Below are 11,989 nucleotides of genomic sequence, written 5' to 3'. Positions count from 1 at the left end.
TCTCTGTCCCTCTCTCAATGTCTATGTGTGTGGGTCTCTCTCTCTCCCTCTGTTTCTCTCTGTCCCTCTCTCTATACCTATGTGTGTGGGTCTCTCTCCCCCTCTGTTTCTCTGTGTCCCTCTCTCTGTTTCTATGTGTGTGGGTCTCTCTCTCCCTCTGTTTCTCTGCGTCTCTCTCTCTATTTCTATGTGTGTGGGTCTCTCTCTCTGTTACTCACCATGTCTTTGTGTGTGTGTCTCCCTCTCCCTCTGTTTCTCTCTGTCCCTCTCTCTCTCTCTATGTGTGTGGGTCTCTCTCTCCCTCTGTCCCTCTCTCTATATCTATGTGTGTGTCTCTCTTTCCCTCTGTTTATCTCTGACCCTCTCTCTGTGTCTATGTGTGTGGGTCTCTCTCCCTCTGTTTCTCTGTGTCTCTCTCTCTATTTCTATGTGTGAGGGTCTCTCTCTCCCTCTGTTGCTCTCTGTCCCTCCCTCTATATCTATGTGTGTGTGTCTCTCTCTCCCTCTGTTTCTCTCTGTCCCTCTCTCTGTGTTTATGTGTGTGTGTCTCTCTTCCTCTGTTTCTCTCTGTCCCTCTCTCTATATCTATGTGTGTGTCTCTCTCTCCCTCTGTTTCTCTCTGTCCTTCTCTCTATATCTATGTGTGTGTCTCTCTCTCCCTCTGTTGCTCACTCTCCCTCACTCTACGTCTCAGGGTCTCTCTCTCCCTCTGTTTCTCTGTGTCTCTCTCTCTATTTCTATGTGTGCGGGCCTCTCTCTCTCCCTCTGTTTCTCTCTGTCACTCTCCATGTCATAGAGTCATAGAGTTATACAGCACAGAAAGAGGCCCTTCGGCCCATCGTGTTTGCACCGTCCATCAATCCCTGTCCAGTCTAATCCCATTTTCCAGCATTTGGTCCATAGCCTTGTATGCAATGGCATTTCAAGTGCTCATCCAAATGCTTCTTGAATGTTGTGAGGGTTCCTGCCTCTACCACCCTTTCAGGCAGTGAGTTCCAGATTCCAACCACCCTCTGGGTGAAAAAGTTCCTCCTCAAATCCCCTCTAAATCTCCTGCCCCTTACCCTGAATCTATGCCCCCTTGTTATTGACCCCCCTACTAAGGGGAAAAGTTCCTCTTTATCTACCCTATCTATGCCCCTCATCATTTTGTACACCTCAATCAGGTCCCCCCTCAGCCTTCTTTGCTCCAAGGAAAACAACCCCAGCCTGTTTAGTCTTTCTTCATAGCTGAGGCGCTCCATCCCAGGTAACATCCTGGTGAATCTTCTCTGCACCCTCTCCAAAGCAATCACATCCTATAGTGAGGCGACCAGAACTGCACACAGTACTCCAGCTGTGGCCTCACCAGCGTTTTGTACAGCTCCATCATAACCTCCCTGCTCTTATATTCTATGCCTCGGCTAATGAAGGCAAGTATCCCATATGCCTTTTTAACCACCTTATCTACCTGTTCCGCTGCCTTCAGGGATCTATGTACATGTACACCAAGGTCCCGCTGACCCTTTGTACTTCCTAGGGTCCTACCACTCATTGTGTATTCCCTTGCCTTATTTGTCCGTCCAAAATGCATCACCTCGCACTTTTCAGGGTTAAATTCCATTTGCCACTTTTCCGCCCATCTGACCAACCCGTTTATATCGTCCTGTAGCCTGAGGCTTTCCTCCTCGCAATTTACCACCCCACCAATTTTCGTGTCATCTGCGAACTTACTGATCATACCTTTTACATTCTCATCCAAATCATTTATGTAGATCACAAACAGCAAGGGACCCAGCACCGATCCCTGAGGTACCCCACTGGACACAGGCTTCCAGTCACAAAAGCAACCTTCGACCATCACCCTCTGCCTCCTGCCACTCAGCCAGTTTAGGATCCAACGCGCCAAGGCACCCTGGATCCCATGGGCTCTTACCTTCTTGACCAGTCTCCTATGCGGGACTTTGTCAAAAGCTTTACTGAAGTCCATGTAAACCACATCCACAGCATTTCCCTCATCCACACACCTAGTCACCCCCTCGAAAAATTCAATCAGATTTGTCAGACATGATTTTCCCTTGACAAAGCCATGCTGACTATTCCCGATTAATCCTTGCCTCTCCAAGTGGAGACTAATTTTGTCCCTCAGAATTTTTTCCAATAATTTCCCTACCACAGATGTTAGGCTCACTGTCCTGTAATTCCCTTGTTTATCCCTGCTACCCTTCTTGTATAATGGTACTACGTTAGCTGTTCTCCAGTCCTCTGGTACATCCCCTGTGGCCAGAGAGGTTCTGAAAATTTGTGTCAGAGCCCCTGCAATCTCCTCCTTTGCCTCCCACAGCAGCCTGGGATACATCTCGTCCGGGCCTGGGGATTTATCCACTTTTTGGCCTGCTAAAACCGCTAGTACCTCCTCCCTCTCGATGCTAATATGTTCAAGTATGTCACAGTCCCCTTGCCCGATTTCTATGTCTACATCATCTTTCTCCATAGTGAACACAGATGCAAAAAATTCATTTAAAACCCCGCCTACATCATCTGGCTCTACACACAGATTGCCACTTTGGTTCCTAATGGGCCCTACCCTTTCCCTGGTTATCCTCTTGCCCTTAATATACTTATAAAACATCTTAGGATTTTCCTTTATTTTGCTCGCCAGTGTTATTTCATGGCCCCTCCTCGCCCTCCTAATTTCTTTTTTAAGTATGCCCCTGCACTTTTTATACTCCTCTAGGGCTTCCTCTGTCTTTAGTCTTTTGTAACTGCCAAAAGCCCCCCTTTTTTTCCTAATGCATTTTTGTATATCCCTTGTCATCCAAGGTTCCCTTTGCTTGTTGGTCCCACCCTTGACCTTTACAGGAACATGTTGGCATTGTACTCTCTCTATTTCCCTTCTGAAAGTCTCCCACTGTTTTGATGTGGATTTTCCTATAAGTAGCTGCTCCCAGTCCACTTTGGCCAGATCCTGCCTTATCATATTAAAATCGGCCTTCCCCCAATTTAGAACCCTTATTTCTGGGCCTTCTTTGTCTTTTTCCATGACCACCTTAAATCTCACCGAATTATGGTCACTGTCGCCAAAATGCTCTCCTACTGATACTTCCACCACTTGCCCTGCTACATTCCCCAGAATTAGGTCCAGTACCGCCCCCTCTCTTGTAGGACATTCTACATGTTGGCTCAAAAAGCTCTCCTGGATGCACTTCAAGAATTCTGCACCCTCTAAGCCTTTCACACTCTGACTATCCCAATTTATATTGGGGAAGTTGAAATCCCCCACTATTATTACCCTATTATTTTCGCACTTCTCTGAGATTTGCCTACATATCTGTTCCTCTATCTCCCCCTGACTGTTTGGGGGCCTATAGTACACTCCCAGCAAAGTGCTTGCCCCCTTTTTGTTTCTAAGTTCTACCCATATGGCCTCATTAGAGGAACCCGCTAATATATCATCGCTCCTTACAGCAGTAATTGACTCCTTAATTAATATTGCAACACCCCCTCCCCTTTTACACCCCCCTCTGTCTCGCCTGAAGATTCTATACCCCAGAATATTGAGCTGCCAGTCCTGACCGTGTCTATGTGTGTGGGTCTCTCTCTCTCTGTTTCTCTCTGTCCCTCTCTCTATGTCTTGTGTGTGGATCTCTCTCTCCCTCTGTTTCTCTCTGTCCCTCTCTCTCTCTATGTGTGTGGGTCTCTCCCTCCCTCTGTTGCTCTCTGTCCCTCTCTCTCTCTACGTGTGAGGGTCTCTCTCTCCCTCTGTTTCTCTCTGTCATTCTCCATGTCTATGTGTGGATCTCTCTCTCCCCCTGTTTCTCTCTATCCCTCTCTCTCTCTATGTGTGTGGGTCTCTCCCTCCCTCTGTTGCTCTCTGTCCCTCTCTCTCTCTACGTGTGTGGGTCTCTCTCCCGCTCTGTTTCACTCTGTCCCTCTCTCTGTATCTATGTGTGTGTGTCTCTCTCCCTCTGTCTCTCTCTGTCCCTCTCTCTATTTCTATGTGCGCGGGTCTCTCTCCCTCCCTCTGTATCTCTGTCACTCTCCATGTCTATGTGTGTGGGTCTCTCTCTCCCTCTGTTTCTCTCTGTCCCTCTCTCTCTATGTCTATGTGTGTGGGGCTCTCTCTCCCTCTGTTTCTCTCTGTCCCTCTCTCTATGTCTATGTGTGAGGGTCTCTCTCTCCCTCTGTTTCTCTCTGTCCCTCTCTCTATGTCTATGTGTGTGGGTCTCTCTCTCCCTCTGTTTCTCTCTGTCCCTCTCTCTCTGTCTATGTGTGAGGGTCACTCTCTCCCTCTGTTTCTCTCTTTCCCTCTCTCTCTGTCTATGTTTGAGGGTCTCTCTCTCCTTCTGTTTCTCTCTTTCCCTCTCTCTGTTTATGTGTGAGGGTCTCTCTCTCCTTCTGTTTCTCTCTGTCCCTCTCTCTCTGTCTATGTGTGAAGGTCTCTCTCTCCTTCTGTTTCTCTCTTTCCCTCTCTCTGTGTCTATGAGTGTGGGTCTGCCTCCCTCTGTTTCTCTCTGTCTCTCTCTCACTATATTGATGCGTGTGGGTCTCTCTCGCTCCCTCTGTTTCTCTCTGTCCCTCTCTCAATGTCTATGCATGTGGGTCTCTCTCTCTCCTTCTGTTTCTCTCTTTCCCTCTCTCTGTGTCTATGAGTGTGGGTCTGCCTCCCTCTGTTTCGCTCTGTCTCTCTCTCACTATATTGATGTGTGTGGGTCTCTCTCGCTCCCTCTGTTTCTCTCTGTCCCTCTCTCAATGTCTATGTGTGTGGGTCTCTCTCTCTCCCTCTGGTTCTCTGTGTCCCTCTTTCTGTTTCTATGTGTGTGGGTCTCTCTCTCCCTCTGTTTCTCTCTGTCCCTCTCTCTCTCTCTATGTGTGTGGGTCTCTCTCTCCCTCTGTCCCTCTCTCTATATCTATATGTGTATCTCTCTTTCCCTCTGTTTAGCTCTGTCCCTCTCTCTGTGTCTATGTGTGAGGGTCTCTCTCTCCCTCTGTTTCTCTCTGTCACTCTCCATGTCTATGTGTGTGGGTCTCTCTCCCGCTCTGTTTCTCTCTGTCCCTCTCTCTCTGTCTATGTGTGTGGGTCTCTCTCTCCCTCTGATTCTCTCTGTCCCTCTCTCTATGTGTGAGGGTCTCTCTCTCCCTCTCTTTCTCTCTGTCCCTCTCTCTCTCTACGTCTGTGGATCTCTCTCTCCCTCTGTTTCACTCTGTCCCTCTCTCTTTGTCTATGTGTGAGGGTCTCTCTCTCCCTCTGTTTCTCTCTGTCCCTCTCTCTATGTCTATGTGTGTGGGTCTCTCTCATCCTTCTGTTTCTCTCTGTCCCTCTCTCTGTGTCTATGTGTGTGGGTCTCTCTCTCCCTCTGTTTCTCTCTGTCCCTCTCTCTCTATGTCTATGTGTGTCGGTCTCTCTCATCCTTCTGATTCTCTCTGTCCCTCTCTCTGTATCTATGTGTGAGGGTCTCTCTCTCCCTCTGTTTCTCTCTGTCCCTCTCTCTCTACTTCTATGTGTGTGGGTCTCTCTCATCCTTCTGTTTCTCTCTGTCCCTCTCTCTCTCTACGTGTGAGGGTCTCTCTCTCCCTCTGTTTCTCTCTGTCCCTCTCTCTCTCTACATGTGAGGGTCTCTCTCTCCCTCTGTTTCTCTCTGTCCCACTCTCTCTCTACGTGTGAGGGTCTCTCTCTCCCACTGTTTCTCTCTGTCCCTCTCTCTCTGTCTATGTGTTAGGGTCACTCTCTCCCTCTGTTTCTCTCTTTCCCTCTCTCTCTGTCTATGTTTGAGGGTCTCTCTCTCCTTCTGTTTCTCTCTTTCCCTCTCTCTGTTTATGTGTGAGGGTCTCTCTCTCCTTCTGTTTCTCTCTGTCCCTCTCTCTCTGTCTATGTGTGAAGGTCTCTCTCTCCTTCTGTTTCTCTCTTTCCCTCTCTCTGTGTCTATGAGTGTGGGTCTGCCTCCCTCTGTTTCTCTCTGTCTCTCTCTCACTATATTGATGTGTGTGGGTCTCTCTCGCTCCCTCTGTTTCTCTCTGTCCCTCTCTCAATGTCTATGCATGTGGGTCTCTCTCTCTCCTTCTGTTTCTCTCTTTCCCTCTCTCTGTGTCTATGAGTGTGGGTCTGCCTCCCTCTGTTCCGCTCTGTCTCTCTCTCACTATATTGATGTGTGTGGGTCTCTCTCGCTCCCTCTGTTTCTCTCTGTCCCTCTCTCAATGTCTATGCATGTGGGTCTCTCTCTCCTTCTGTTTCTCTCTGTCCCTCTCTCAATGTCTATGTGTGTGGGTCTCTCTCTCTCCCTCTGTTTCTCTGTGTCCCTCTTTCTGTTTCTATGTGTGTGGGTCTCTCTCTCCCTCTGTTTCACTCTGTTGCTCTCTCTATGTCTATGTGTGGGTCTCTCTCTCTCCCTCTGTTTCTCTCTGTCACTCGCCATGTCTTTGTGTGTGTGTCTCCCTCTCCCTCTGTTTCTCTCTGTCCCTCTCTCTCTCTCTATGTGTGTGGGTCTCTCTCTCCCTCTGTCCCTCTCTCTATATCTATGTGTGTGTCTCTCTTTCCCTCTGTTTAGCTCTGACCCTCTCTCTATGTCTATGTGTGAGGGTCTCTCTCTCCCTCTGTTTCTCTCTGTCCCTCTATGTCTTGTGTGTGTGTCTCTCTCTCCCTCTGTTGCTCTCTGTCCCTCTCTCTCTCTACGTGTGAGGGTCTCTCTCTCCCTCTCTTTCTCTCTGTCCCTCTCTCTCTCTACGTCTGTGGATCTCTCTCTCCCTCTGTTTCACTCTGTCCCTCTCTCTTTGTCTATGTGTGAGGGTCTCGCTCTCCCTCTGTTTCCCTCTGTCCCTCTCTCTATGTCTATGTGTGTGGGTCTCTCTCTCCCTCTGTTTCTCTCTGTCCCTCTCTCTATGTGTGTGGGTCTCTCTCTCCCTCTGTTGCTCTCTGTCCCTCTCTCTACGTGTGAGGGTCTCTCTCTCGCTCTCTTTCTCTTTGTCCCTCTCTCTCTCTACGTCTGTGGATCTCTCTCTCCCTCTGTTTCACTCTGTCCCTCTCTCTTTGTCTATGTGTGAGGGTCTCGCTCTCCCTCTGTTTCTCTCTGTCCCTCTCTCTCTATGTCTATGTGTGTGGGTCTCTCTCATCCTTCTGTTTCTCTCTGTCACTCTCTCTCTATGTCTATGTGTGTGGGTCTCTCTCTCCCTCTGTTTCTCTCTGTCCCTCTCTCTGTGTCTATGTGTGTGGGTCTCTCTCTCCCTCTGTTTCTCTCTGTCCCTCTCTCTCTCTATGTGTGAGGCTCTCTCTCTCCCTCTGTTTCTCTGTGTCTCTCTCTCTATGACTATGTGTGTGTGTCTCCCTCTCCCTCTGTTTCTCTCTGTCCCTCTCTCTCTCTACGTGTGTGTGTCTCGCTCTCCCTCTGTTTCTCTCTGTCCCTCTCTCTCTCTATGTGTGTGGGTCTCTCTCTCCCTCTGTTTCTCTCTGTCCCTCTCTCTATATCTATGTGTGTGTGTCTCTCTCTCCCTCTGTTTCTCTCTGTCCCTCTCTCTCTCTCTCTACGTGTGTGTGTCTCTCTCTCCCTCTGTTTCTCTCTGTCGCTCTCTCTCTCTATGTGTGAGGGTCTCTCTCTCCCTCTGTTTCTCTGTGTCTCTCTCTCTATTTCTATGCGTGCGGGTCTCTCTCTCTCCCTCTGTTTCTCTCTGTCACTCTCCATGTCTATGTGTGTGTGTCTCTCTCTCCATCTGTTTCTCTCTGACCCTCTTTCTCTGTCTATGTGTGTGTGTCTCTCTCTCCCCCTCCGTTTCTCTCTGTCCCTCTCTCTCTGTCTATGTGTGTGGGTCACTCTCTCCCTCTGTTTCTCTCTGTCCCTCTCTCTCTGTCTATGTGTGTGAGTCTCTCTCTCCCTCTGTTTCTCTCTTTCCCTCTCTCTCTGTCTATGTTTGAGGGTCTCTCTCTCCCTCTGTTTCTCTCTTTCCCTCTCTCTCTGTCTATGTGTGTGGGTCTCTCTCTCCCTCTGTTTCTCTCTTTCCCTCTCTCTATGTCTATGTGTGAGGGTCTCTCTCTCCTTCTGTTTCTCTCTTTCCCTCTCTCTGTGTCTATGAGTGTGGGTCTCTCTCTCCCTCTGTTTCTCTCTTTCCCTCTCTCTGTGTCTATGAGTGTGGGTCTGCCTCCCTCTGTTTCGCTCTGTCTCTCTCTCACTATATTGATGTGTGTGGGTCTCTCTCGCTCCCTCTGTTTCTCTCTGTCCCTCTCTCAATGTCTATGTGTGTGGGTCTCTCTCTCTCCCTCTGGTTCTCTGTGTCCCTCTTTCTGTTTCTATGTGTGTGGGTCTCTCTCTCCCTCTGTTTCTCTCTGTCCCTCTCTCTCTCTACATGTGAGGGTCTCTCTCTCCCTCTGTTTCTCTCTGTCCCTCTCTCTATATCTATGTGTGTGGGTCTCTCTCTCCCTCTGTTTCTCTCTGTCACTCTCTCTCTCTATGTGTGAGGGTCTCTCTCTCCCTTTGTTTCTCTCTGTCCCTCTCTCTCTCTACGTCTGTGTGTCTGTCTCTCCCTCTGTTTCACTCTGTCTCTGTTTATCTCTCTGAGACTAATTATGATTCACCAGCTGCTCTCTGTGTTCCAACTTTAGGCTGTAAATATATTTTTCTCTCTCTCTCTTTTGTCCCCAGGCGACTTTCTAGATTCCCATGGGTGGGTGGGTGTGTTTCTAAGTTTGCTGCATTCAGATTATGCAGGAAATGTAGCTCCCTGTTAAAGGTTTGCACAGAGTGCAGGATTCCACTTGGATGGTGTATCAAAGCAACACTGTCCAACGTCACACGGGCCGTACAGCGCAGACCGGAGTGAATCCATCACTTTTACCCGCTCGCTCTCTATTGCTCTCTCTCTCTCCCTCTGTCTGTCTCTCTCTCTAAAGTTGGAACTCAGAGAGATAAACAGATATAGAACAAAAGAAAGAAAAGATGAAAGGCAGATAAAGGGAAAGAAAGCAACATAGAAAGAACGATAGAAAGAAAGAAAGAAGGAAAGGAAAGAAAGGAAAAAAGAATGATAGGAGGAAAGAAAGAGAGGAAGAAGGAAAGAAAGAAGGAAAGAAGGAAAGGGAAGAAAGAAAGTACAAAGACAGAAAGAAAGAACTTTTCTCTGTTAAGCGCCGTTGTTTAGAATCGCTTCATGGCCATTGGATCACTTCACTTTCTGACGTTCAGTTTCTGCTCCTGTGTAGGAGAGTTGCAGCCAATTAACACAAAGATATTCATGTTGCTAATTGCTGGAGCACTCTCTGCACAGCCCACTAACCACAATCACCAAAATCTGATAAGCATTTGTTTGCACACAGCAAGCATATCCGGTGGGGTTTTGAGGGTCATTTTCATATCTGAACTGCAAACTGAGTCAAGCAGCAAAACCCCCTAACATTTCTGCTGATTAAATATTGTCATCTGGCGACTGACCAGAGGACAACGAGAGACGTGCTGTCAAGAAACCTGGGATGGTACATTAATACTGAGAAAATAGAATAATATTAATCTCATAGTGCAAGACCGCGATAACAATAAATCAGTTCACTATTTGAAGGTTGAGAGTACTCTGGAGATTTGCTGCATTGTCTCAATGGGGTAAGTTTACATTTAGACTTAGATCCTTCGTCTGATTTTTGATTATGCTGAAAAGTTGATGAAAGTTAATGCGATACCCAGTCCTAAAAAGGGAAGAAGTGCCCAATTCGGGTTCAGTCGATGCAGAAGGCGACTAAATCAATTTTAATACCTTAAAGACAATTATTTTGCACAGAGGACCGAAGATCAACATAAAGGAAAGCTACGACAGACTAATAGAGAACCAGAGAAAGACATATAGGACAATTAGAAAGGGCATTTTATAGGCACATTACTAATAAGAGGACAATCTCGATAATTATATATATTAATGACCTGGACTTGGGTGTACAGGGCATTATTTCAGAGTTTACAGGTGACACGAAAATGGGAAATGTGGTAAACAGTAAGGAGGGTAGTAACAGACTTCAGGAGGACACAGACTGGTGAAATGGGCAGACAAATGGCAGATGGAATTTAACATGGAAAAGTGTTAAATGAAGCATTTTGGAATGAAGAATGAGGAGAGGCAATATAAATTTCACAATGTTAAAGGGGGTGCAGGAACAGAGAGACCCGGAGTTCACATACACACATCTTTGAAGTTGCTAAAACTGTTAAAAAAAAGCCTACGGAATTCTTAGCTTTATACATAAAGGTATAGAGTACAAAAACAAGGAAGTTATGGTAAACCTGTATAAATCACTGGTTCAGCCTCAGCTAGTGTATTGTTTTCAACTCTGGGAACCAAACTTTAGGAAAGATGTCAAGGCCTTGGAGAGGGTGCAGAGGAGGTTGACCAGAATGGTACCAGGAACGAGAGACTTCAGTTACGTGGAGAGACTGGAGAAGCTGGGGTTGTTCTCCTTAGAGCAGAGAAGGTTAAGGGGAGATTGACCAGAATGGTACCGGGGATGAGGGACTTCAGTTACGTGGAGAGACTGGAGACGCTGGGATTGTTCTCCTTAGAGCAGAGAAGGATAAGGGGAGATTTAATAGAGGTGTGCAAAATTATGAAGGGTTTGGTAGCGTTGATAGAGAGATCATGTTTCCAGCGGCAGGAGGGTCGGTAACCAGAGGACACAGATTTTAGGTAAATGGCAAAAGAATGAGTGGGAGGGGTGGTGGAATTCTTTTTAAGCAGCGTGTTGTGATCTGGAATGCACTGCCTGAAAGGGTGGTGGAAGCAGATTTAATAATAACCTTCAAAAGGGAATTAGATATAAACTTCAAAGGTGGGGTGGGGGGGTAACACAAAGAATTCGACCCAACACAATCGTCGCTAAGCAAAAGGAAAAATATCTGTCATATTGGGCAGAAACAACAAAAACCCAAAGCAAACTCAATTGCTACTTGGCCCTAAACAGACAATACAACATAGCTGATTACCTGACCATGGTAAAGGATAACAAACTGAGAAGAACCTTGACAAGGTACAGACTTAGCGAACATAGCCTAGCGATCGAAAAAGGCAGACACAGGCAGACCAGGCTGCCAAGAGAAGACAGGATATGCTCTCACTGCAGTCAGGGAGTAGTTGAGACAGAGATGCACTTCCTCACAGCCTGTGGAAAATATCAGGGCATCAGAGAGAATTTCTATCAAAAATTCTCACAAATATGCCCTGAATTCAGAAATCTGACTGACAACCAAAAACTCCCATTCCTACTGGGGGAGGAGAGAAGCTGTGTAACACTGGCGGCACACTATGTTACAGCTTGCCATGAACAGAGGGACAACCAGTAAACTAAGACAAGAGTATATATAAACAAGGCGAAAATATATTTATAAACTCAGGGATATACCTGTTTATACACTGTATGAATGGAACCGCGTTTATGTGTTCAACCATAAATGTATTTTGATGCTTTGGCAACATAAGATGTACCTTATCATGCCAATAAAGCGATTTGTATTGTATTGTATTGTATTGGGTGGGGAATGCAGGGCTATGTGAAAAGAGCAGCGGAGGAGTGGGATTCATTAGAGAGCTCTTTCAAAGAGCCGGCACAGGCACGATGGGCCGAATGGTTTCCTTCTGTGTGGCCTGATTCTAACATTGTATAAGATAAGGGTGAGGCAATTCAGAGATGAAGGTGGAACGTTTTATAATGAAGATCGAGGGCATTATATTCACACGGAATGCCTGATTCTCTGATCAGATGGTTCCCGTGAGGTGATACATTCACACAATGCAGTGATCGGGAAATTGAAGGGCCGTATGCCATGGGTTATCTGTCTATGTATTAAAAGGACAGAAAATCACGGGCTGCCGGGACACGTGTACTGAAGCAATGGTCACTGACATTAAATAAATATATTGCTTCAGTTTCCAGGAAGGTGCTGATACTGGGTTTGGAGAACCGGCCGAATGGGACTAGGACAGTGAGTGGTGGGGGACAATAAATATTCAACGTGAAATGACACATTTACTTTAAAAAAAAATCGGCATT

The 11,989-nt window shown here is 46.9% G+C and overlaps 1 protein-coding gene across 2 annotated transcripts in view; it reads left to right on the top strand.

The window, feature by feature from the left end:
• The first annotated feature begins 2,767 nt into the window (after positions 1 to 2,767).
• LOC147092463 (GPI-linked NAD(P)(+)--arginine ADP-ribosyltransferase 1-like) overlaps positions 2,768 to 11,989 on the top strand; it is a 36,021-nt gene continuing 26,799 nt past the window's right edge. Inside the window, exon 1 of one of the 2 annotated variants that reach the window (XR_015075049.1) lies at positions 2,768 to 9,557. The gene's annotated coding sequence lies outside the window, so the exon portion shown is untranslated. The remainder of the gene's footprint in view (positions 9,558 to 11,989) is intronic. The other variant, XM_085975934.1, reaches the window with a different exon arrangement.

The sequence above is a fragment of the Somniosus microcephalus genome, unplaced genomic scaffold (assembly GCF_052327205.1).
Source record: "Somniosus microcephalus isolate GS21.2 unplaced genomic scaffold, FLI_Smic_1.0 unresolved_chr2, whole genome shotgun sequence".
NCBI lineage: Eukaryota > Metazoa > Chordata > Chondrichthyes > Squaliformes > Somniosidae > Somniosus > Somniosus microcephalus.
Note: the sequence above shows the minus strand (reverse complement) of the source record. Positions and strands in the feature narration are given on the sequence as shown.